Genomic DNA, 25,579 nt, shown 5'->3' on the forward strand with positions numbered 1-25,579 from the left:
TCCATCTATTAGCCAACCAATCATCACACAGTCAACACACAGGTGTTTAAAATAGAAAATGGACCTAAAGAATCAGTGAATACCATTACAATTCATTCAATATGTTTAAGTTATTTTACCCGTAAGTCCATCCATCTATCTGCCCATCCATTCATCATCCACCAGGCCACCCTTCCACAAATCCATGCTTCCCACAAATATCTTTTGAGCTTCCTATTCTGTATCAGGCACATATAAAAGATTCAACAGTATATAAAGTTGTTCCTACTCTAAAGAGCTTACAATATATTAGAGGTAAACTATGCCTACTCTAAAAAACAATATATTAGAGGTAAACTATGCCTATTCTAAAAATCTTCCCCATCTTGTTTTTGTTTTTTTTTAATGAAATTTTTTTTTAATCTTCACCCAAGGATATGTTTATTGATTTTAGAGAGAGGAAAGGAGAAAGAGAAACATCTATTGGTTGCCTCCTATACATGCCCTAACTGGGCACCAAATCCACAACCTAGGTATGTTCAATTTCCTGACCAGGAATCAAACCCTCAACATTTCGGTATATGGGACAAACACTCCAACCAACTAAGCCACAGCAGCCAGGGCCCCATCAAGTCTCTTTCAAAGGGAATAATTATGTAACATAAGGAGCAGTGGAACAAGACAAGAAAGAAAAGCAGGTAAATGGGGGAAAGACATGCAGATTTTATAAAGTGAATAAAACTGTTCCAAAGACTATCAAAAACTAGTGGGAAATCCTCTCCAGCAGACACCAAATAGCTGGTTTTAGAACTGCACTCCATACTTCCTTTAGGTGGAAACAGTAGGAGATGCAGAACAGAGGAGCAATAAAAGCAATTGAAAGATGTTTGCGTGCCACATGGACTATAATACCAGATGACCTTTACCTCCCACTTCCTAGAGTTTATTGTCCTTTCCTATTCTTGACCTGAATAATTTTTTTCAAGAAAAACCACCAAAATCCCTCACAAATGAACAAAAACTGATAAGATTATCTTAATGAAATCCTGGCTGTCTTCTGGCTACCATCTGTTTTTTAGAAAAAAATACACAGACGTACTCAGAACAGGCGTTTGTCAATACTTCATAAAAACGAATGACCCAAGAACACAGTGGGAAGTAAGTAAACTTAAAGCAGCTATTTCTCATTGTCACATACATATTAATTAATGCCTCTGCAGAATTGTATTAAATTTCAAAAATAGTTAATGTTTTCCATAAAATCATACTTCCTGAATTAAAAGGTACTTAAAAGATAATCCCATCCAATCAAAAGCACAGACGTGTTGGTGAAAATGTGGAGAAATAGACCCCTCCCCCCACGCTGCTGGTGGGGATGCAAAACGGTGCAGCTGCTGTGGAAAAGTCTGGCAGTTCCTCAAGAAGTTAAACACAGAGCTGCCACGTGACCCAGGAATTCCACTCTTAGGGATATCCCAAGAGAAACAAAAACATTTGTCCACACATCAAAACCTGTACACGAGAGCTCACAGCAGCACTGTTCACAACAGCCCCAGAGTGGAAACACCCCTAAAGGTCACCGGCTGATGAACAGGTTTTTTAAATGTGGTAGACTCATATAATGGAATATTCTTCAGTGATGAAAACGATGGAGAACTGATCCGCGCTCCAGCATGAACGAGCCTTGAAAACACTGTGCTAAGGGGAAGAAGTCAGGCACAAAGGACCACATACTGTGATTCCATTGATATGAAATGTCCAGAAGCTATATCCATAGAGACAGAAAGCAGACTGCTGGTTTCCCGGGGCTGGGTGTAGGAGTGACTGGGAATAGGTATGGGGTTTCTTTATGGGGTGATGAAAATATTCTGGAATTACATAGCAGTGATGGTTGCATCACTATTAGCATACACTGGTATTAGTATTCCCGTATATACTCATACTAGTATTTAGCGAATATACTAAAAACCACTCAATTGTATACTTTTTAAAAAAGGTATATTTTATGATGTGTGAATTATATCTCAAATAAAAAAGAGAAATGAAAGAGAGACAAACAACTATACAGAAAAACAAGCAGACCCATATCTGACTTCACTCTCTGGATCCAGTTATCCCAACGGCCACCTTCATCCCTGCCCGCCCACATTCCCTACGCCAAGGAAGTCCTCTTTTCAGCTCACTCTGGTTTTTGTTGGGCTTCTATTACTTACAACAAAGGAATATAAGCTATTATTTACCACACACAAATATTACTGTCAGAAGATCTCTAGGAAGCAATTCACTCATCAAGAGATCTAGGCAATTGACCACAACTGGTTTTTATGCGTTTTTCCTGGAAACACCAAAACAACAGTTATTTCAGCCCTTTGACTATTTGATGGATGTTATACTAGGATTTACATCATTTGTATTATAGGAGGCAGGAGTGGGTTAGTTTTACTTGGCTCTGAATCTCCAGCAACTAAGACAGGGCTGGGTGCACTAGATGAGGGCTGAGTGTTAATTAATCCATTCTCAATCCTAAATCCTACCTCAGTGCTCTGCTCAATGCCCAGTAAACACAGGCGGCATCTGCAAGAACCGTGTTGCAGATAAACTGCAAAGATAATACAGGGTCCCCACAACCCCCTGCTGTTAACATCTCTCATTACTGCGGCAGAGCTGGCATGACAAAGGAGCACCGGTGCACTGCTATGAGCTCCACTCCGCACTTCACTTGGATTTCATGAGCTTTCCCCTAATGTCCTCCTTCTGTCCCAGGAGCCCATCCAGGACAATACTTCTCATCATCACTCCTCCTAGGCCTTCTTTGCTCTGTGACAGTCTCTCAGACTTTCCTTGAGTAAAGACCTTAACTGTTTTGAGGACCACAGGTCAGGTAATCTGTAGAATGTCCCTCGGTTGCTGACTGTCTGGGGTTCTTCCTCAAGGTTAGACTAGAGTGTGGTGGTTTCCAATGACGGCTCAATCCAGGGCCTCAAACCCCCTGAATGGGAATCCTGGCTTTCCTGCATCTGAACATGGCCTGGGACAAATTAGCCACCATGGGCCTCAGTGTCCTCTTCTACAGAGGAGCAATAAACCCTCCCTCCCTCCCTCCCTCCCTCCCTCCCTCCCTCCCTCCCTCCCTCCCTCCCTCCCAGGGTACCTGTGGGGCTTTAATGGGCTAACTAGGTGAGGATGAGTGGATAAGCAGAAACCCCCCATGGAGAGCAGAAGCGGCACTGGCTGACTGAGCAGGGAAGATGCTATGCCAGAGACCCGTCCAAAGATGAGTAAGGGAATAGCGGACGACACAGCGGAAGCTTGCTGTCCTACAGGGATGACATTTTGATCATTTAAACTTGATGCCCCGGGGCTAATGTGGGGACACATACGTATAGAGTACCCATGCCTGGGGGTGCTGACCAAGGAAGCAGACCTCACAAGATCTGGGTTCCGAGGACAAATGAACAGGACAAACCCCACGGGGTAGAAGCCTCAAGTTGAAAGGCCCCAATTTTGCAAATTAGCCAAGCGCCACTTAGGCTAAGACACACTGTAACTTGGGTTACCTGCTTGACTTAATCACCATCCGTAAACTATTAACAGCTCCACACAACTGAACAATGAAGGCATTCACCTTTGTCCAGTCCAAGAAAGAAACGAGTCTCAGGCTCTAACCCACCAAGCGCTAGAAACCACTAAGGACTAAAACTGCTCCCCCCTTACCAATAAACTATGGGTCAAATTACATTGTCCTGCAATGCAATGGATTTTTTTCTAACTATGTTTTTACAAAAACAAGCAGCAAAACCCAGCAGCCAAGTCATTCTGAGGTATCAACTTTGAATTCAATCTCAGTTCAAAAGACCCTCTGTCACTCAAAACTTGGACATTCTCAAGATTTCCCTTAGTAGACTAAATGGGTGGGCAGAAACAGGGGCTGGAGACTATAGTTAAGATCCCGCTGGGGTAGACCAGGAGAACAAGCAGAGCCCGGTGGGCTGAAGTCTGTGGCCTGCCAACCAAATGTGGCCAGGCCCCATCAGGGCAGGTAGCACGAAGCTCTGAGATCTGAAGTTAAAAGAAAGTTCTTCCCAGTTCCTCCTGGCTCCTGGTCAGCTTCTCCCCTGCTCCTGGATGCCAAGCCCCATCTAGACCAAAGTGGCCCTGGCCCACATGAAGGCCTTTGCTCCCCTTTCTCATTCCCAGGAGACCTCTCACTACCTAAAGGCTGGTGGTGAGAACAGGCTCCACCCTGCAAAGTAGCTGCTTCCCCAGTGAGACCAAAGGAAATTTTCTAGGAGTGGAGTCCAGTCCTCCCCACACCCCTAACTGCATCCTTCCCATACCACTCCAGCCACAATTAAAGACAGAAGCTCTCACACACACACACACACACACACACACACACACACACACACACACTCTGCCCAATACTCAGTACAAACCGGACTGTTGGCTGGAAGCAAGGGCATGCCCGCAATAAAAACCCACAATGGTGAACCCTAAAGCAGAGGGGCTCCTCCTCTAGGACTGGATAGGAACAGATGGAGTATACCAAGCAGGGCCTGCAAGAGCTCCACCGAGGCAGGATTCTATTCCTAAGCCACATCTGGGCCCACTGCTTCTCTCTGCAAAATAGGGCCCTTTGCCACTGCACAGGCTCACGGAAGGAAAGTAACTACAGGCAGAGGAAGTCATAACTCAGATGCCAGGCCAAGCACACATCCAGGAAACTATCCAGGGATAGAAACGCCCATAAGGGAGGCTCTCATCCCTGACTTCTCAGCAGAATCAAACATGCTGGAGCACTTTAATCTTGGGAGAGTCCAGGACCCAGTCCAGATGTGCATACCTGGGAGGGCAGGGGCTGGGTCTTCTGTGGCTCCACCATGATTCTGAGCCCAGTTGGGGTAGAGGCGAAGGGCTCCCTTCCCTGCCCCCATCTGCACATTCACCAATTCAGTGACTCAACCCTGGTCTGACTCCTAGGAAACAAGGGCTCCCGCACAAAGCAAACACCAGCTTAAACAAAGAGCACTGGGTTTAAAACCATGAATCTAAACAGCTGCCCTAGAGGGGAGCGCAAAACCAAGAAGGAAGGAGGAGGGAGAAAAGTTAAGTTAGTTAGTTAGTTACCAACATATATATTGTGTCACAAGATAGAATGCATTGCTCCTGAGTAATTTACTATGCATGCTGACATATATCACTACACTTACCAATTACTCCAAAAATCAACGCTCACTGAAATCCATTGTTTTGAAATTAGTTAATTCATTCTGAAATATATCATTTAAAGATTATTTTGGAAGTTCCCACAAAACTGCACCTGGCTTGCTAAACATCACCTAAAAATTTATCCTTTTAACAAAAATGTCCTCAATTAGCATTATTTAGGGACTCAGCAACACCACTAGCAGAAAGTGCACTGGAATACCATAATACCCAATTCCAAGACACATGAAAAGTGCCCTACTGGCGTCTAAAATCAGCATTCTCAGATAAACCATGTACATCTGGGTTTAAGCCCACACCTTGGCTTTTCAAATGGCAATAAATCTCCTTTACAGGCTTCCACAGAAAGTCCATGCCCTGCTCTCTCCTGCTAACACCAAGCAAGCTGGAAGGCCTCTTATGTCCTACAATCCAAACTCCTTTGGTCCCCAACAAATGCCACAAAGGTTTGTCAACAGACACTGGAAATCCAGAGAAATAACCATTCATCTCCACTGCCCCCACTTACAGGCTGTAGTGATGGCTCTCCCCGGGGACATCCTGCCTGGACCACGAGATCTAGCATCATCTAGAAGGGAAGAGTCAAAAGGGTCCAAACCCCTCACTTGACAGAAAAGAGCAAAAGCCGCCCCCCCCCCCCAACCAAGAGGTTTGTTTAAATGCAAGTGGATCATTGGAAACCAGCAAGGACAAATGTTCTCAGAGGCTAACCCAGAATTCAGAAAGATCATGGGCAATTCACCAAATGCTATCAAGCGCTTGTAGAGTGTCACTAAAACTCTACAGACCCTCCTAATCTCAAGAACTCCTTGAACTCTTTTTGTTCTAAGAAAGAGCTGACCTACAAGTATGTGTGCCCTCTTGCCGTCATCAATCACAGACTGGCAGATAAGCAGACTTCTCCTAAGAAACACTGCTGGCAGGCAGGGAAGGCCTGGAGCAGCTGAGCAATGAAGGAAGAGTGGTGCATTCTCCTTGGGGTAAGAGCGGCAAGAATATCACCAGCAGCTCACAGACTCCAGAGATGAAACCTTCAGGAGCTCCCTGCTCACGGTCCCCAGCTCCCTCTGAGCCCTTCTTGCTTCCTGGCTGAATGCATCTTGAGACCAATGCTCACAGCAGAATTCATGCACGCCACAGGCGGGATTTTAAATTTTCTAGCAACCACATTTTTTAAAAAAGTAAAAAGAAACAGGTAATCTTAATTTGAGTATCATCTGTTATTTAACCCTCTAGGTGCAAAATATTGCCACTTTCACATGTAATCAATATAAGAATGTATTAATGAGGATTTTATATTTGTTTTTCACACTAATTCTCAAAGTCTGGTGGGCATTTTAGACTCACTGCACATCTCGCTTCAGAATGGCCGTATTTTAATTGCCCACTGAACTGGACCACGAAGTTTCAGATACTACAATCTAGAGAAGTCACTATGTGAGCTAAAAGGTGCAAGAGGTATACAAAGACAATGTCTCCTTTTATTTTGCTTTTTCTCATTTTAGGGAACAAACTTCCGCAGTGACAACCAGCAGAGGTATGTATAAATTATTCATCATCTCACCTGCCCCACCCTGACCTACCTTAGTTCAACATTCATCTGGGGAGATAAAAGAGCAATCTTTTGCTCTACCTCCGAAATAATAAAAGCATGTGATAAATTAGAATTGCTCTAAGAATGTAAATTCTACATGCCTGCTACATAAGATGATTAAAACAGCACTGGGGAACGTGGTACATAAATTCCCGTGACATTTTTTACCCAAGGGAGAGAAAAAACCATATCTGTTTACTGAAATACAAAACTAGCAGCAATTTCAACAGCAATGTTTTATAAATTCTTGAACTCTTAATTGCACATGTCAGCTCATTAACTGAGTTATTGGTGACTTAGAGTTAAGACAAATAAAACTAGACAATTAATTATACATCAAGCAGCAGAAAGCATGTGCTTTCACCCCAAAACTGCCCTCTTCTCCTCCCAACCATGACCAGATAATTTTAATGTGATAACAGAGGAAGAGGAAAGAGTCTTGCAAACCTAATAAGAGTTGTCTAAGGCAAATGTGTTTTTAATTGAGGTTTCCATGAGCTGTAGGTTAGAAAGTGAAATGTAGTTGAGCAGCAATGGTAAAACTGGAGCCTGAAGCAGGGATCTGAAGACTAACTGCAGAAAAACTTGTAAATTCCCCCCAGTACCCAGCAGGGAGGTGAGCAGCTCAGAAAGGCAAATTGGCTTTTCAAAACATGGAGCTGTGCCATCCAGGGACAAAGGCCCAGCTAGACCATCTGTTCTCAACACCTTCCCATGTCTGATGCCCCCTCCCTAGTCCCCACACGCACCCTGTCCCTCTTCAATTTATGTGACACCATGAAGCCAGTGTGATCCTTGCAGACCCACATCCCTGCCTTACTTGAAGTCTTTTCACGTGGACAAAATCCTTCCCGTGGCCTGTGGACCATGCACACTCTGGCCCTGCCTCCCCTTCCAGCCTCATATGGACTATTCTCAGGTCTCAGCCAGGCTGAGCCTCTCCCCAGTGCTCTGTCAGCGATACCCATGTACTCTTTTAGCCTGGGCATCAACACCCCCTCCCCGGGGAGTCCCTGGCCTGCCTCCCCAACACAGTCACCATTGCTCCTGCACCTTTGCCCTCTGATGGAGAAATTGGCACATAAATAACACCAGCAATGCCAGCCCTCCCTGCTAGATGGGGGCCAGGACCACCTCTGCTAGGAAAGACAAAAAACAGGTATAGCAAAGACCCAAGAACACACTGGTCTCCAGCATTAACTCCACCCACCTGGACACTTTGCCAGGGAAGTGCATCTGTCTTTTACCAGCCCTCTCCTATTAACAATGACCTTGACATTTTGTGTCCAACTCACTTCCTTAAGCTTATCTCTACAGCATTTAAATAGGTGAGAAGACTGGTATTACAGCTTCTGGGGTTCACATTTGTGGAAGCCAATAATACAAGTGATAGCTACACCCTAAAACACATCATATCCTGATTACCTACCAACACCCGCCCTCTTCTAGAGTCCCTACAATGAGAAGTCAGTGCCTGCTGATGCTGGAACCCAGGCAATGACCGCTCACTGCCCAGCCCCACTGTGCTACCTCCAGTGCTTGTCAAGATTCATTTTCTAGATTGCAGAAAGGGCACAGGAATTCTACCACCCCAGCCCCGAGTGCCCTGGCTCCCTGGTAGCCCCTGCCAGACCAACATGAGGCCGTATTTTCCACATGGGTGGGAGTTCATTTAAGATGACTGATTTGAGAAGTTGTTTGCTTTTTCAGCCCAGGCTGAGGTATACAAGAGGATTTTCCAGAACTCTGACGTGGTGTTCTATTTCTTTCATGAATCCCAAGGTAGGTTCTCAACATTTAGCAAACTCATTTTACCTAGAGAAGTACCACCACCCCAAATTCCAAATGCATTCATTCATTCTACAAATATTGACTTAGCCCTGTTGGCAGTCTCAGGGCCAAGAAAGACACAGAATTCAAAGGCCAGGACATGGGCTTCAGAATCCAGCAGACCAGACTCCAATCCCCCAGCTGGCTACATAACCCTGAAGAGCAACAGCAGACACAGCAACCAGCTGCAGGCCGCTGTTCTCAACACTTCACATGTGCTAATATGTTTAATTCTAAAGCCAGTAACTGACATGAGCAACTAATAATGCCCCCCTTTAACAGATGTGAGAAATGAGGCACAGAGCAGTTAAAGAATTTGCCCCAAATCCCAGAGCTAACAGGTATCGGGATTGATTTTTTTCCCTTTGTTTTTGTATTTATTTAAAACAACAGCTTTATAAATGTAAAATTTATACACAATATTACTTACACCTGGGCAATTCCATCCTAGTTCCACATAACTCCACCTCTCCCATCTCTTAGCTTTCCTGAGACACAGTTTTCTATCTTACAAATTGCAAAATAAGCTCTAATCAGCAGAGCAGTGAAGGCGTTAAATTAAGGAAATGAATATTAGTAAAATGATATTGATGCCTGGCAAAGGGAACTGCTCCACAGCCTGAAAATGGATGAAAGACAGTCCGCTCCCAGAGTTTAATCTAATCAGAGACAAAACTAGTAAATACAGAAAACAGCCATAATAAAATGCAGAGATAAATGACATAGGAAGTACACATAAAAATACAAAGGGCAATTGTGTGTTTAAATGAGAGTGAGGATCTGTGTTTCTAGAGCTAAGTATCTGCAAAAGAGAGAACACTGAGATGTGTATCAGGCCAAATAACTTAAAACAGAAACTACGGAGAAGAGCCCAGAGCCTCTATTAGGTGAGTCTTGCATGTTTGACACGTATAACATGAGGCAAGGAATCTTGCTTGCTGTGGACAGTGGTCTAAAACCCTTTTTCTAGAGATGGGTATGACCGTCCTTAAACAAACCAACACACACTTGGCTTCCAAACTCTCAGGAAACACTTCCAAGAATGAAATCAATGTACTCCACCTCAGACATCTGTCTGGTCTCATTCTGCAAAGCTTACTGTTTTTGTCTGCTGAGAATGATCACTGCCCTCACTGACCTTGAAACCCTCCTCTTCAAACTGGTACTGACCTTTCAGCCAGAGTTCCCCTGCCAGAGCCACCTCCCTGACACCCAGCCATCCCCTGGCTGCAGGAACAGTGCCCAGCCTGCCAGGGCAATGGGCCCCCTTTCAGATCCACCAATTGGCAAGTGCCCCGAAGTGAGAATGTTCTGCTCTAGGGTCTGCCAAAGCAAAAGGCAGTGTTACCTTAGACATAACCCACTTTCAAATATATTTTATGGCTCTCAGGAACCCAATGACACCAATTAATCTTTTGTTTGCTTTAAAGAATAAACTCCCTGCTAGGGGAAGAACTAAGAAATTTAACCCCTGATTTCAAAGATACTAGCTGGCCGAGAAGAGCCTTCACACACACACACCATCCTGTGCATTGACCCGCACAGGATAATGTATGGGTCCAGGATGAGAGCTGTGGGGACTTAAGAGTAGCTTGTTAACAAAGTGGCATCTGCGGAAGGAGAACAATCCAGCAATTGTTGAGTCCAATTTCCTGTTCCATATCTTCCATGGCAAATAAAAAACAAAAAAAGCAAGAAAAGCTCCCATAGATTAGGGTGGACACATCCTCAACTGCAGTCCCTGTGAGAGACAACAGAGATTTCTTATACTTGGCATTTTCACAGAAGTGATAACAGTATCTCTCTCACACGCAGCCCATATTGTTAACAGGCCCTGAAGGCACCATCACCTGACAGAACAGCTGCTCCCAGGCCACCCTCAGGGCATCTCCCGTGGTCACTAGGAGTAGGGGCCACACTGGTCCTCCCCCCATCCCTCCAAGGCCCAACGTCTATAGAGTGGAGTGAGGAGCCTGCAGGTTCACCTAGGACTAAAGGAATGTGAACCTTTTACTGGAGGAAGGGTCTAAAGCAGGTTTCTCAACATCTGTACCACTGACATTTGGAGCCAGTTGACTCTTTGTTGTGGGAGGCTCTCCTGTGCACTGCAGGGAGTTTAGCAGCATCCCTGGCTTCTACTCACTCCATAACCCTGCCCCTAAATGTGACAAGCAACGATATCTGCAAATATTGCCGAATGTCCTCCAGGGGGGTGGGCAAAATGAGAGCCTTCTTCCTTTTAGACCAGTGGCTATTTCAGGTCCCACCTGGAAGCAGCTTCATTTATTTATGTTTACTTTTCAATCAAGCTTTTTAATGAAAAGATCATAAAATAACAGTTTTATTTATCACCCCTGTACATTCAGACCATATGCTTCTGAATGAAGAGATCAGTCTTCAGTGAACTGCTTTTCTGTAATAGTTGCAGCCCTGACCTGAATTAATCCAAACTCTCAAGGGAAGTGAACTCAATGTGATTACTGAGAGGGGCAGTGGCCAGGACAGGGGTGAGATCACGGAGGCCATTTGAAATCATTAACCATGGCGAAAACCACCCCAGGATCTCTGCACACTCTCTTCTCCTCCACCCCCACCTTGAAGATTTCTGCCATCACTAGGTAGAAAGCTGACATTTCTAAACAATCCCATCCCCCATATCCAAGAGGTGCCAGAATGCTGTGGATCCTGCCATCGATGTCTGATGTACCCCTTCTCTGAATCCTCAGGCTAATGTGAAGGGGAGGAACCTATGTACATTCAAGGAACCAGACCATCATGATTTCTAACAATCCCTTGAAAAAGCTTACTTCCTCCTTTTCTGTTCTTTGCTTGCCTCTGTAACTTTATTAAATGGTGGATCCAGGATTCAAAACAGAAGTCAATCCAGGTACATAATTATTACACTGCCTCTCAAATGAGAGACAGAGAAGGAGCCCACACAGGAAACAGAAGAAGAGTGTTGTGTTCCCAGGAAGCACAGCACAGGCTGGGGGAACCCACGGAGAAAGTATCAAATGCTACAAGTGAGGACCAAAGAAGCTGCCACTGATCACTCCATCTGCTGATGACAGATCACTGGTGACAGCATTTTCATTTACAGTGATATATGGGAAAAAGAAAAAAGAATCAACCAATGAGTGCACAAATAAGTGGAACAACAAATTGATGTTTCTCTCTCTCTTCTCAAATCAATAAATTTTTTTAAAAAGGAGGCTATTAAAAAAAGTGTTCTGCATTACTTGTCTACATTTTACAAACTGAGACGATTCAAAGACATCTATATATCTGTCCTCTCTTTAAAAACTAGAAGGCCTGGCAACCATGAGCCTTAATTCTCCCAGGTCTATGAGCTCCAGTCAGCCACAGTCCCCACCAGGCCCTATCACCCACAAGCTGGCTCATTTCACTCATTTTCCTTACCTGCTGGCCCCTGTGGGCCAGTATTTGCAACCCTTTTACAGACTGCCTCATGGAGTCTAGGTCTCAATATAGGGCTTAAAAAATGTGTTATTTTGTACATAGTGCCTCCATTCAGAGTAAGCTTTTGAAGGGAAGTGTTTCAATTTTTAATGGGCTTGTCAAGCAATGCTCTTAATTAAACTTGGCTCAAATCAAAAGGAAAATGAGTATGTTTTTAAGCCAGTCTTGGACATAATATATTGAATCAAATCTTAATTCTGACCAAATGGCAGAATAAAGCCCTTTTTAAAAGCATGAATTTTAGGCACTCAAGTGAGTAAGTATTCTATTTATAGCTGCCAGAGGTTAAGGCTTCCAACATTTTTCAGCCGCCACCGCCCCACCACTAACACACGCGCACACACACACACACACTCTCTCTCTCTCTCTCTCACACACACTCACACACCCATGTCACCACCTCAATATTGAATTTCAGCCTCCAGCAAGTCAGACTTTTTCCATTAGTTTGGTTTGGGATAATTCCTGAGCTAAAGGCATGCTTCCTGGCTGGCAGCCAACTGAATGCCAGAACGCAAGGAAATTCTGTTTATTTCTCAAAATAATAACTGATTCTATCTTCCCTTTCGTGTTCAGCAAGTTCACCGAAAAGGAGCTTACATTTGTCACAGCGCTTCTATTCTTCCATGATTGATATCCTAACACGAATATTAAAAATGGTTGCTTTCCCCCAGGTATAAAACAAAAACTACTTCCATATTCAGAATTGAAAGGTGCTAAAAACTCGCCAAATAAAAAAGTACAAGCAGCTGTCAATATTCTCTTAAAACTCTTGCCAATTACTTTAAAAAACCCAAACCTTGAGTGATATAATCAACTCTTTACTGACTAGCAATAGAGGAAGGGGCGGGACACATGGTAATTCCGGCAGGAAATCCGGCCACTGTGCCATAAATTGCTGTGAGTTTCAAACAGTGCTCTTCTGCTTCCCCTCACCTGGCCATCTGAAGCTCAAGACTGAATGATTAATGTCAAGTTCTGCCCGGGGAGAATCTCCGCCTCCACAGGCCTGTCTTTGGAGAAATTGCATCTGCAGGGTAGAGACTCCTGCTAAAAAGGTATATCAGACCTGTCATCACTGAGACCCCAGGACAGCAACCAGTCAGAGACTGGGGAGGAGCGAGGAGGGGAGGTTCTGCACAGAAGCATGACCAACCCTGGGCAGTGGCCTAAGCAGTGGTGTGTGGTGTGGGGTCGCATGGCCAGGGGACCATAAGCTCTCGAGTCAGAACAAAAGTAAGAACCAGTTAGAACCACGATATATCCATGTGTATTAAAGTTCAGAAATAAGGCAGCAAAAATCAGAGTTCCAAATACAGCAAGCAAAGCCAAGCCTATACTTACTTGGGGTGCACGGGGAAGGGGCGATGAGGGTACTGCTGAAGAGGCACCAGCAGAAGGAAGAACCTCCATAATGCGGGGTCCTCTCTGCACCTCAATGCTGAATGCTTTACATCATTTCAGTAAGGCAAGAAACAATATACAACACCCAGCTAGCCTGGGCTCCTCACTGGAAGCAGGCACCTGGGATCATGGGCCTGGGCAATAAGGAAGGTCGGGAAAGGCAGAGCAACATCTGTCTGATCCCGACAAAACTATAAGGCCTTAATATCAGGGCAGGCACACAGAAGGAACTCACTGCTGGAGTCCACTCTGTTGATCCCACCTGCTGGCCACACAGCCATTCTAAGAGATTCTGACCGGTGACACCTTCCCAAGGACCTTCATGAGCTTCTGCTGGAACAAATCTATGAAGCCTGCAGGACCCATTTATAAAAGAACCTAATGATGATATCCATCGTCAGTAAGCCTACACTATCAGAGAGCAGCCAACAAAAGGACAAGTTACTATGTCCCATCACACCTCTGGGCCAGTGATATCCAAGGAAACCTATGTGGCCATCTATTTCACTGTTAATTCTGCAGACCTGTTATTTTCGTTAAAGCCACTATTTTTGTTTTGTCCACTTGCAATACTGAGTTTCTATCCCAGATATGTCCTATATTTGAGGGAGTCCTAGACAAAACACACCCTCATACTGGGTACACAAGCCATGAAAATAACCTTGAAACATAACCTTTGCCCAGTGCGAGATCACTTTGCAGCATTAAGAAAAGTCCAAACATTTGATAAATTCATAGTCAGTCTCCTAGACTGGCAATGCACCTGGCAGGGAGAGCTGTGATAAGCTCCTGAACTATCAACTTGGAAAAAAATAATGAACACAGACTCTGAAGTCACAAAAAACTTGGAATCCCATCTACCAGCTATGTGATGTGACTAGTTACTCAGTCTCCCTAAGCCTCAATTGATCAACTCTATATGAATTAACAATAGTTTCTAACATGCAGGGGATTCAATGACATGATGTATATAAAGGGCTTAGCACAGTCAATGCTACCAAGTAAGTGTCTCACAAATGTCTCCTATTATTGTTAGTTTTAGAGGTTTATAGTGTCTGGATAAACTTTAGAGACCCTTCAGATTCATCAGTTTATCAACTGTACTTCCTCGGTGTCCTCTGGTGCCGCCTCCATAACATCACAGTCTCAGTGAGGCAGGGGTGGGAATTCAACTTGAGCCTAGATGTCAATTTGAGCATAGCCTTAGTCTCACACACGCCAGGTCCCTCACAGGTCCCTTGGCACAGCTGAATCATGCTCAATTCCATCAACAGTGGTCTTTAACAAGAAGTGATCTCTGAAGCAAAGAAATCATTCACCACACTCGGGTTTCTTATTAATCTAAACTAACTGAACTGGTGAATAAGTGCTTGGTGCCGGTCCCTTACAAGCTGAATAGCTTGGTCACGAGTGTGAAGTCCAAGCCTTGATAACAATGTCATTGCTGAAGCCTCATTACTGAACCTATCAAGCCCAGATTTCCATCATGAACCATCTCCAGAGACCTTAATTCTACGTCAGGGTCAGTTAATACCCAACAAATTTTCCACTTTAATTAATTTTGTGTCAACAGGTAGAGGCACAGACCCTTATGCTAACAAATTAAATATCCCATCTGGAGTCCTGCAGAGTCTATTTAAATGATTCCCAATCAATAAACAAAGCATATAAGATTCTACGGTTCATCTAGAAAGATGTCTCATTTACAGCATCTTACACATTAAAAAGCAACAAAGTCAAAAGAACATAGATTAATCTTTTTTTCTTTTGTCTTCCTGCTAGAAAGGGGGAAAAAGGTGATAAGAAACATGGAAAGAACTCACTCCTACCACAATGTACACTTTAAACATCTTACAATTTTACATGTCAATCTTATCTCACCAAAGCTGAAATAAAATAAAAAACTCACTCCAAAACCACAGATGAAATCCAGGAACTTTAAAACAAGCCCAACTTAATTTCCCTCCTGCCTGAAGGTTTGGGGAGAGTAAGGCTGTAAACTTGTAAGTACTCTTCCAATTATTTCCAGCAAATGCGAGTTCCGCTTGCTGATTCAACGGCCTTTATCGAGCTTTCAGTGATTCACTCCTGTGGCTTCCAAGAAAACAACATGCTAGGTGAAAATTAAGCAGAAAGAAAAATCACACAGTTACTCATCAGAGCTGAGAGGAGCAGAGAAGAAAAGAGAAGGTGTAGAGTTTCACTTATCCCCGGTTTCGAGAAGCCGCCTTTTGCTTTATCAAGATCAGTCACCCGAGTGCTTGGTAATTAACTCAAATAATCAAATGACAGGGAAGGTCCAGAGAGCAGAGTGCAGATCTCTGGTGGAGGCCCTTTCCAGCCTTCCTCCGTCTCAGAAACCCGTATCGGTTTCCTGGTGTTCTGTGGCAGAACTTGTCCAATTGTCCACTCTCTTGCTGTTTTAGGATAAGAGCAAGCTCATAGTTAAGGAAGTCTGGGGAAAAAATGTTTATATCCCACTATATAAATATACATTGTTATACCTAATAAATATATTTTATTTATTATTCACTAATACTACAGAAATCAATTTTGGAATAAATATAACTAACATATAACTATAGATTTAGATATATAGTATAATTAAGCTATAAAATATAATTCCAGCCCTGGCCAGTTTGGCTGAGTGGTTAGAGCATCAATCCACAGACTGAAGTGTTACCAGTTTGATTCCCTTGACCTCAGCTGCAGGTTCAATCCCCTGCTCTGGTCAGGGTGCATGCACGAGGCAACCAATTGATGTGTCTCACATCGATGCTTCTCTCTCTCTCTTTCTCCCCCCTCCTCCCTCCCTTCCACTCTCTCTGAAGATTAATGGAAAAAATATCTTCAGGTGAAGATTAAAAATATATTTATATATATATATATATATAATTCCAATGTTAAAATTAATTTTTAAAAACCAGATGAATGCATCATACGCACACACACTTGCATATATACCCCTAAAAAACATACTACAGGGACGATCTTGGCACTATTGGCATTTGGACTGAATTGATCTGTGTTGTGGGAGCTTTCCTGTGCATTTTAGGATGTTTAGCAGCATCTCCGGCTTTTACCCACTAGTTGCCAGTAGCAACCTCCCCACATTGGTGGTAACAACCAACAATGTCTCCAGACATCGCTAAACATCCTCAGGAAGGCAAAATTGTCCCAAGCTGGGAACCACTATTCTATATAAAACAAAATTCTAATCCCATTCCTAAAGATCTACCCAGCCCTTACCCACATCCAGACTGCACACTTCATGACAAAGAACACACCTACTGATATAACCACGCTAGCACTCTTCTTTGTAAACTACAAAAATCTATCTTTGTTAGGAATAAAAAACATCAGCAGCTACCATATCACCGTCTTAACTTCATTACAGCTTTTGAAAAGTCAATTTAAATGTAAACCACTAATTATCTTTTAAAACTTTCACATCACTTGAAGGAAGATCAATCTCCCAAATAGTTCCTCAAAATTTTATTACTTGCTGTGAACATAAAACTGTTGTTTAAAAAAAAAAAGTCTTTGTAAGAGAAAATGTATCCCTGAATGTGAATGAAATGGCACTGTTATCTCTCTTCTGAGGAAGATGTGAGCGGACCAAATGCCCAAATCTGTGATGAGAGGGCCACTGCCATGTACAAGGCAGACAGCAGCTGTCAGCTCTGCAGACGACCAAGATTCACAAAACTGCCCACAGATTCCAAAGCAAACATGCCTCTCATGGCATCACTTCATGGGAATCTGGGGTTTGTCAGAAATAGACCAAAGCAACGACCAATGACTCGGGAACTCCAGCGAGACCCTCACCTTCGTAGAGATGCTCCCCAGAAACCTACACAAATTTCATTAAACTAGTCTTTGAATCTTCCCAAACAGGACGCCTACTATGCCCCTCACTCAGGATGAAGGGTCACTTGCTACCGTCACATTAACAATCAGAAAGACTGTGTTTTCGCTTTGTTGGATTACAGGAAAATTTCTTTTCCTTGTTCCAGTTGCTGGCCAAAAAAAGGGTAATTTTTCCAGGGCTTGTATCACATGACTTTGGCCTGCTCTCTATGGAGAAGCAAATACTCGCTCCCAAGATCTTCTCTCCGGGACCTACTGCCATCGCCTCTGCATGAATCCCAGTTCCTTCTCTGGGTCCAAATCCTGGTTCTACCACTTCCCAGCTGGCGGAACCTGGGAAAATTACTTAGAAAAAATTCTAAGACTCTGTATTCTCATATGTAAAATGGAGAGGAGAGTGGTACCAACCGCATTAAGACTTTGGGGGAGATTAAATAAATTAATCCATGTAAGCAATGTTAACACAGCCCCAGCCCACGGTAAGTGATCAATAAATTTAAACTAGATAAGAGAAAATGCAGGTGACATGGAGGCTGAACAGACAGCACACTGGCTAAGCCCCAAGGCCGAGTTCCACTTATTCAAACTTCCCCACAATATCAAATCCTAATTATACATCGAACTTCTTCCTTGGACAAATAAGCCGTTGACTTGAGTTAGAGAACACTGTTAGAATAAACATTTTTTTCTTTAAAAAGTAATTTTGTCCCGAGTAAGGTAAAGACAGGATATACCCTTTATAAAAATGAATAAATAAATTAATAAACATATAAATAAGCTTCCAAAATTCTGCTTTCCTTGAGGGAATGGCAATTTAACTTCATCAAACATTTTATAATAACATGAAAGAAAATCCTCCCAGGGCCCTTAACTTCCAAGGATATCCCATTTCCTTGTCTCACATTTACACACCAACTCGAAAGATTCCCATTTAGGGATCTGGTGGAGCTTAACAAGCCTGTGGGGATTTTAAGAGACTCAAAGGACACAACCTAAGTTGTATTTCTGACTCCATCATTTGTGGTAGATTTGGGGTCAAGTAACCTAGTTCTCTGTGCCTCAGAGTAAAAAGAATCTACTTGATATCGCAGTAGTAACAGGAGAAGACAGAAAGAGGTACAGCCCTGTTAAGAGTTCTCTGAACTCCTTGAAAGAGATTGTCCACGTCAGAAGCACACTTTCTTAGCACTGCATACAATGAACAGAAGAGCACGGCCTTAGGAAGCCAAGCTAGGATGATTTTTGCTCCCCACTTTCACTCTTGGAACTGATGACTCATGTTTGAATTTTTTTTAAATAAAATACTGGAAAATAACTATGGTGAAGAGACAGATGTACAAATTACCCCTCACAACTTATGCAAAACAGCCTGACTTGCTTACTCTCCAATATACTGTATGGCAGAATCCACTCCTAATTTCACAACCAAGAGCTCATTTCATCAGATGTTTTTTCTTCTGATGTTGACTTTGAAGAACAAGAAGAGACTTCACCTTTGAAATATTTGTAGAAAAGACACACTGGCCTTTGCAGAGAGAACCTTACGTGGACATGGTTTTAGGACCTAAAATACAGTGACCTAACCTACCAAGATCTGCACGAAGGCACGAAGGAAACTTAACAGATGAAAAAACCACCAAGAGAAACATCCAAGAATTCCAGTTGTTCTCAGGGTCTGAAGAAATTAGTCAGGATTTATAGTCTGCACCTGACTTCATATTCTTGAAGTTGAACTTGGCACCTATTTTTGAGAGAATCCCTAGAGAATGAAAATCTTTGGGAAAAGCAGTACCTATGATCCACAAGGCAGTATTCTGATGGCCCTACCTATACAAGGCAAAAGTGTGTCAGATTATAGGGAGGCTGCTAAGTTGGATCTTCTTAAAAACCTGAAAGCAGTTCAGAAACACTGCCTACTAAAGACTACTTCTGACACCAAACAACATATCTACTAAGTGTGGAAAAAACCCACAGGCAATTTGGTCTTGGGAAGATGCCTGATTTCTGAAAAAGAGAGGCTCAGAAGGGCAGCAATGGAAAGAGGCTGTGGATGATCCTAGCCTTGGTCTCTAATGACACATCTTTGTTCTTGGTGATCTTCCCTAATTCTGCCATTGCTGCCTCAAATCCTCAATTACTGTGCATGGATGCAAAAATTGGACAGTGAAGAAGGCAGATAGGAAAAACACTGATTCATTTGAAATATGGGGTTGGAGAAGAGCTCTACAGATACCCTGCACTGCCAGAAAGACCAAAAGGTGGTCCCTCAATCAAATTAAGCCTGAAACATCAAAGGAGTAAAAAAATGACAAAGTGAAGCTGTCCAATTTTCACATCCATGCACAGGATTGGTTGGAGTGTCGTCCCATACACCAAAAGGTGGTGGGTTCAGTTCCCATTCAGAGCGCATATCCAGGTTGAGGGTTTAATCCCTGGTTGGGGCGCATGCAGAAGACAACCAATCAGGGCAGAAATATCTTGTATTGTTGCTCAACTATGCATAGTTGTTCAGCTTCCCAAGAAGTCTTGGCTCGAGCAAACTCCAATATCCATTTGCTCACCTGCCAAGTCCACGTGGCGCTGTAACATCATGGGGTTGTGACATCGACAGCATTAACCATGCAAAAAGTCAATTTATTTCATGAAGTTTGTGCTAGGGGAAGAGACCACAACTGAGGAAGGTGAATGCTACTGGCATCTAGTGACTCAAATCAAGGGATCTAACTCAACATCCCACAATGCACCCGACTACAAGGGTTGATCTGGCTGAAAATGTCAACAGTGATGAGGCTGAAAAGGCCTAGAAAGAGGGCACATTTGTCCACATCTGCAAATCTGAGGCTGAAAACTACTAGAGGGATGAATACCTTGGCCCTTAGCCTACATCATTAAAAGAGCAAAATGGGGGAGGAAATAAACAGAGGCAAAGCTGCATAAAATGACAACATTGTAAATGATGTAGTATTATTTGCACTTAGCACTCAACACTTATTTTAAAGTTCATAGAAAGATTTCCTGGGGGTAATTAATTAGAATAATAAGCCTTAAAGTCAAACATACAGACACAAACACATACGTGTTGCATGTCACCCAAATCCCTACAGTTAGAACAGCCACAACGTAACTGCTGTGGCCCAGGGTTAACTCCCAAGGATACTTACGATGCACAGGAATGAGAATTAAAAGAAGAATCCATACAAACAATACCCTAAGCAAATGGTCAATGGCTCCCCAGGCAGCACAAGGCTGCATCCCTTGTGTGTGCTTTGGTCTTAAATGAACATTAGCAACCAGACTGGGGTTTTCTGTGTGCCAGATGTAAATCAACAGCCCTGCTGTTAACTAAGAAGACTGCCTCTCTCCTCCACCCAGACTCAAAAAAGAACCTAACAGTGGACACAGAAATCTAGTACTCAATGTTAACTTCCTTTGTGAAACTAATGCATATCATTGAGAGTCTAACAAAAAGTTATGAAATCCTTCTTATCATAAATACATCACAACAGGGTGTCTCAGCTGTGCCTGCAGTAAACTGCACTGACACATCTCATAAAATGTTGCTGCCAAATCTTAAGTAAAAATGTGCAAAACCCTTTGATCAAACATCTCCACTCCCAGAAAATGTTATCTTCAGGAAGTAATCAGACAAGCATGCAATGATACAGGTACAAGAATATTTGTGTGCTGTCTTCTATAAAAGCAAACAACTAGAAACCACCTAAAATGGTCACATAAATGATGATACATGCCCCAGAGAAATGGGCAGGGCTACTCTTAGAACTGGACACTTAAGACCCCTGCCTTGAGCTATAGGCTTTAGAGTGCCCTGTACATCACAAAGGCAAAAATTAAAAAATAAATAAATAACTAAACAGGAGTTTCTCAAAGAGCTAATCACGGTATTATTAATTTTGAACTTGCGATAAACGGCAGTTATTTGTTATGAACTATTGCTTACCCTTCATAATATTAGCAAAAGCTTCCCCAAACCCCAGAAAGCATGAATTTGGCCATATCACTTTAAAAAATGTGTTTTTAAAAATATTAGAGAAAAATTTCCTCAATAGAAAAGGAATGAATAAAGAATGTGAAACATGCAACAAAATGGATTATTTCAAGAAAATATGAAAAAAATCAGGTTAAGGAAATTAAAACATTTGTATGACTAGGAAGAAAAAATTCACACACACATGATTCCCTATCATATTGTTATGCAGACTATTTTATGGGCAAAGTACATTAAGGTATAGTCTCATCTGAAAACAGATTTTTAATGAATTAACTTCTGTGTTTTTTCTTTATAATATGCACAGCATTGAAAAGTCTGAAGAACAATTTAAGAAATATTTAATGGGCCTAGAGATTGTTTTAAGAAATGGTGAGACTCACAATATTAATAACAGGAACAAAGTTAAAATTACAAAATTCTGTACATCCTGAAATATCAATAACTTATCATATGCAATCCTATTCCTTTTAAAATCTAAATATTGCTATATGAGTTCTGTTGACAATGCCAATAACTACTGTCCAGCCTTAACAAAGCAGGCCTTCTCCAAACTGAAATTAACACAGAAACAAATATAAGAACCACAATGACTCAAGAAAGGTTTTCTACTTTGGTGTTACTACCAATAAAACATAAATTACTGTGAAAATCATGACTATAACCATAAAATTAGTGATTTTGCTGAAATACTGGCAAGAAAAATAGGTTATGGAAACTATATTATGGAATACATGTCTATTACTCATGCACACATCACTGGTCCATCAAAAGGACACCCAGACGTGTGCAACTACAATTATCTTCATTCACCTTTGATAGTCTGCTGACTTTCAGCAGAAAAAAATATAGCTTTAAATATTTTTCAATTGTGTCCTAGTGAAGGTATATTTGTCAAGGTAGGAGAATAGAAGAGATTTTATTTACCAGTTTGTAAGCTTGATTCATAAATTTTAAATATTTAGATTTGTGATATGGGCCCTGCATTTGTACTCTTGCCCCTGGCCCTGAAAATGACAGGGACTGCCTGCACACATGCAAGTTTCTTGACATTTAAAGCTTTTCTCAATCAACCCTTATGTGAAAAACATTACAGGTGTGCTTTTACCCAAACATATATAGAGGCATACAAAGCATGCACCACAAAACATCAAGGTAGGGCCCAAGAAGGTTTTTGCCTTTTGCTTACAGCATTTTCTAATTTTTCTAAGCTTGGTGTATATTCTTTGCAGAAAAAAATGGTTTAAGAATGACAAAGAAAAGTAATATAGCAAATCTATATTTAGCTTTTTTTCCCAGCAAGAACACTTTTAATGCTAAATGTATTTCTAGTAATCTAACTTAAGTATCTATGAAGCTAATAAAACCCCAAAATGTATGGCAGGCCACACACAAGTATACAGTCAACTAGATAAACTTTTTAACAGAATTTGAACACACAAAGTAGACATCGTGAACACACTCCAGAGAAGTCCACCTCTCTCCGCAATGTCAATGGATACTCCTCACACTATTAGCTGATCCCCCCAAAAATGACATTTAAAAGAATTATGGGATTTTTTTGGGACCCAATGTTGGATAAGAGACCAAGTGAAAAAAGCTGCATTCCAAATCCCCATATCTTGTTTTATCTTGGCCTCTAAATCGCAGACAGGTAGTAAAGATAACTGTGCCTACCCAAAAGAGCAAAAATTCAACCTTGCCTACCTTTTCTAATATAAATATCTAATATTTTAAATTACTACGATGTCAAATGCTTCTATGCCGAAGTGATTTAATCCTGAAAGCAGCTACTGAAGCTCGGGTGATGGCAGAGGTCTGAAATGTACAGCTCCCATAGGCCGCTCCCTGGCTCTGACTGGATCCCAACAGATGCATCAAGGCTTTGCCGCAAGAATGCGAACACCTCTTCCTGTAACTGCCAGAGTCAGTTGATATGCTGTCATGTGCCATGAGATGCTAGAATGAAATTGGGGACTCAAGTTTCTTACTTTCGGCCTGGTGGACACATTTTCCGGAAAGTCCTCGGCAAGGAAAACTGTATTCAAGGAAGGTTGTTTGAGAAACGTTCCTCTTTGCTGTCATGATCACTCCAAGCTAACAAGTAAAACACAACTGATATGCAGAAGCACTGGGAAAGGAGCCAGAACCTTTACTCAGAAGAGAAGATTCCATCGGAAAACCTCAAAGAGGAATAAATGCTCTAATAACTGAGCATTAGAATTGGGGGGCAAAATGAGTTGCCCAATCCTTTCTTTTAATAAACACTTCTCAAAAACCCAGTTTTCCAAGTGCCTTCTTTTACAATCTTCCTACCATCCTCAGGAGGTTGGGGCCAGCAGCTTTAGAAATCACATTTTACAAAAAACAAAACAAAACAAAAAACACCAACCCAGAAGATACCTGTCTTTCCTAAGTAAAGAACAAACCAAATAAAATTAGCGGCATGTTCAAAAGCTGATTCACAATTTCCTGCTGGGTTTGCAATGTTTCTGGGATGTGGACCATTTGTTTTCTCAAACTCCCATGCTGTTTTCAACTCAAAAATCAATTACTAAGTGCCTACTGTATATGGCACTTCATCAAAGAGCCTGGAAAGGATGATGCAGGCATAAGGCTAATGACACCAACAGGAGAGAAAGTCATGGCCAGGCTGTGAAGAGCACAGGCGCTCTAGAGACATCCTGTCTGAGTTCAAATCCTGTGTGACACTGGGCCAATTACTTAACCTCTCTGTACCTCACTTTCCTCATAGAGCCTTACTCTCAGGGTTAAATGAGTTATTGAATGTAAAGTGCTAGGATCATGCAGGGCACATAGTGAGCACTCTATAAACATTAGCCATATTTATTACTGTCTTCAAAAAATTGTAAAATGCTTTGTAATTAATGAAAAAGGTTATGAGCATCTCCCCTCCCGCCATAAAAAGAATCTGTACCTGAAGGGAAGGTGAAGGCCATACAAGGATAGAATCCCATCCTTAAGGACCTTTCAGTGCAAACGAGGTGATAAAACTAGTAAATGGGATATTTAACCTCTCAAGGCTCTGTTTACTCATTTCAGAAGGGGGTGGTGGTGGAGGAGAAGATATGTAAAGCAAACAGGAGTAAATTCCTAAGATGACCAGGACAGAAAGGCAGAGTCAAGTTCAGAGAAAAGAGAGGTAGGGGTTGCCATGAACTAGATCTGTCAGAGATGGTTTCAAAAAGGAGCTGGGCGAGCAGGCCATCTGACCAGAGGGTGGTTTGCACAAAGGTACGGAGCAGGGCTGGGAAGAGAGCCTCTGGAGTCAAATTCTTGAGAGGGAAAGAGAACAGAGTTGCAAGATCAGAAGGCCTGGAAAATCAGACTCAGGAACATGAACTTGATTTTGTAAGCAATATGGACATTGCTGTAGACAGGATTCTGGAAATACAAAATCTGCCAGAAGGGTATAGGTTGAAAGGGAGCAAATTAATAAATGCAATCCAGCACCAGATATGATACTGGGGACCAGCTCTAAGGCCAAGATTTCCCTGCACCTGTGAGTACTGGGACTCCCTTCGCTGTTAATTTCTCAGTTACTATAACTAAACTCTTATTATTACTCACCCACCTACCACGTGCCAAGTGCATTGTAAATCTTATCTCGAATTCACCTAAGAGCCACGCGAGGTCAAGGAGATTATGCCCACTTACAGACCAGAGAAACAAAGGCCAGAAAGGTCAGGTAACCTGGCCAAGCTCCCACAGGTGGGAGGGGTACAGCCAGGCTCCCAGAGGCCACATCTTTTCTACTTTTATGGACAAGGTGCTTTTCCCTCCGCCTAGGGGCGGGCCTTCAGGCACCAGGAAGTCTTGCCAAGCTTAATGTAGACTTCACGGGTTGCTCATTCCTGAATATTTCCTGCAAATTAATAACATGAAAATGTTACGTAGCAGTTACCCTGAACATAAAACCTTGAACCCATCAACAACAAGGTATCCTATCCTACCAGTCTCAGCAGAAGAGCACATTCAAGGCTCGTGTCCTTACAGGTGACTCTACTTAAAGCCAGCAGAGCTGGAAAAGCAAACATTCTACTTGCTCCCTTCACCATTCTGCTTAATACGAAGGCCCCGCCCAGGCTGGATTGTGCCTGATAGTGTGAGAGGTGAGAACAAGAACAGCAGGCCCCGGGATAAGGGGAGCCCCCAGCCTGCCCTGGCCA

At 42.5% G+C, this 25,579-nt stretch overlaps 1 protein-coding gene across 2 annotated transcripts in view; it reads right to left on the reverse strand.

Annotated features, from left to right (window-relative positions):
• Positions 1–25,579, reverse strand: part of MYO10 (myosin X) — a 179,115-nt gene that overhangs the window by 148,425 nt on the left and 5,111 nt on the right. The gene's annotated exons all lie outside the window — the stretch shown is intronic.

The sequence above is a fragment of the Miniopterus schreibersii genome (genome assembly GCF_964146895.1).
Source record: "Miniopterus schreibersii genome assembly, chromosome: 3".
Lineage (NCBI taxonomy): Eukaryota > Metazoa > Chordata > Mammalia > Chiroptera > Miniopteridae > Miniopterus > Miniopterus schreibersii.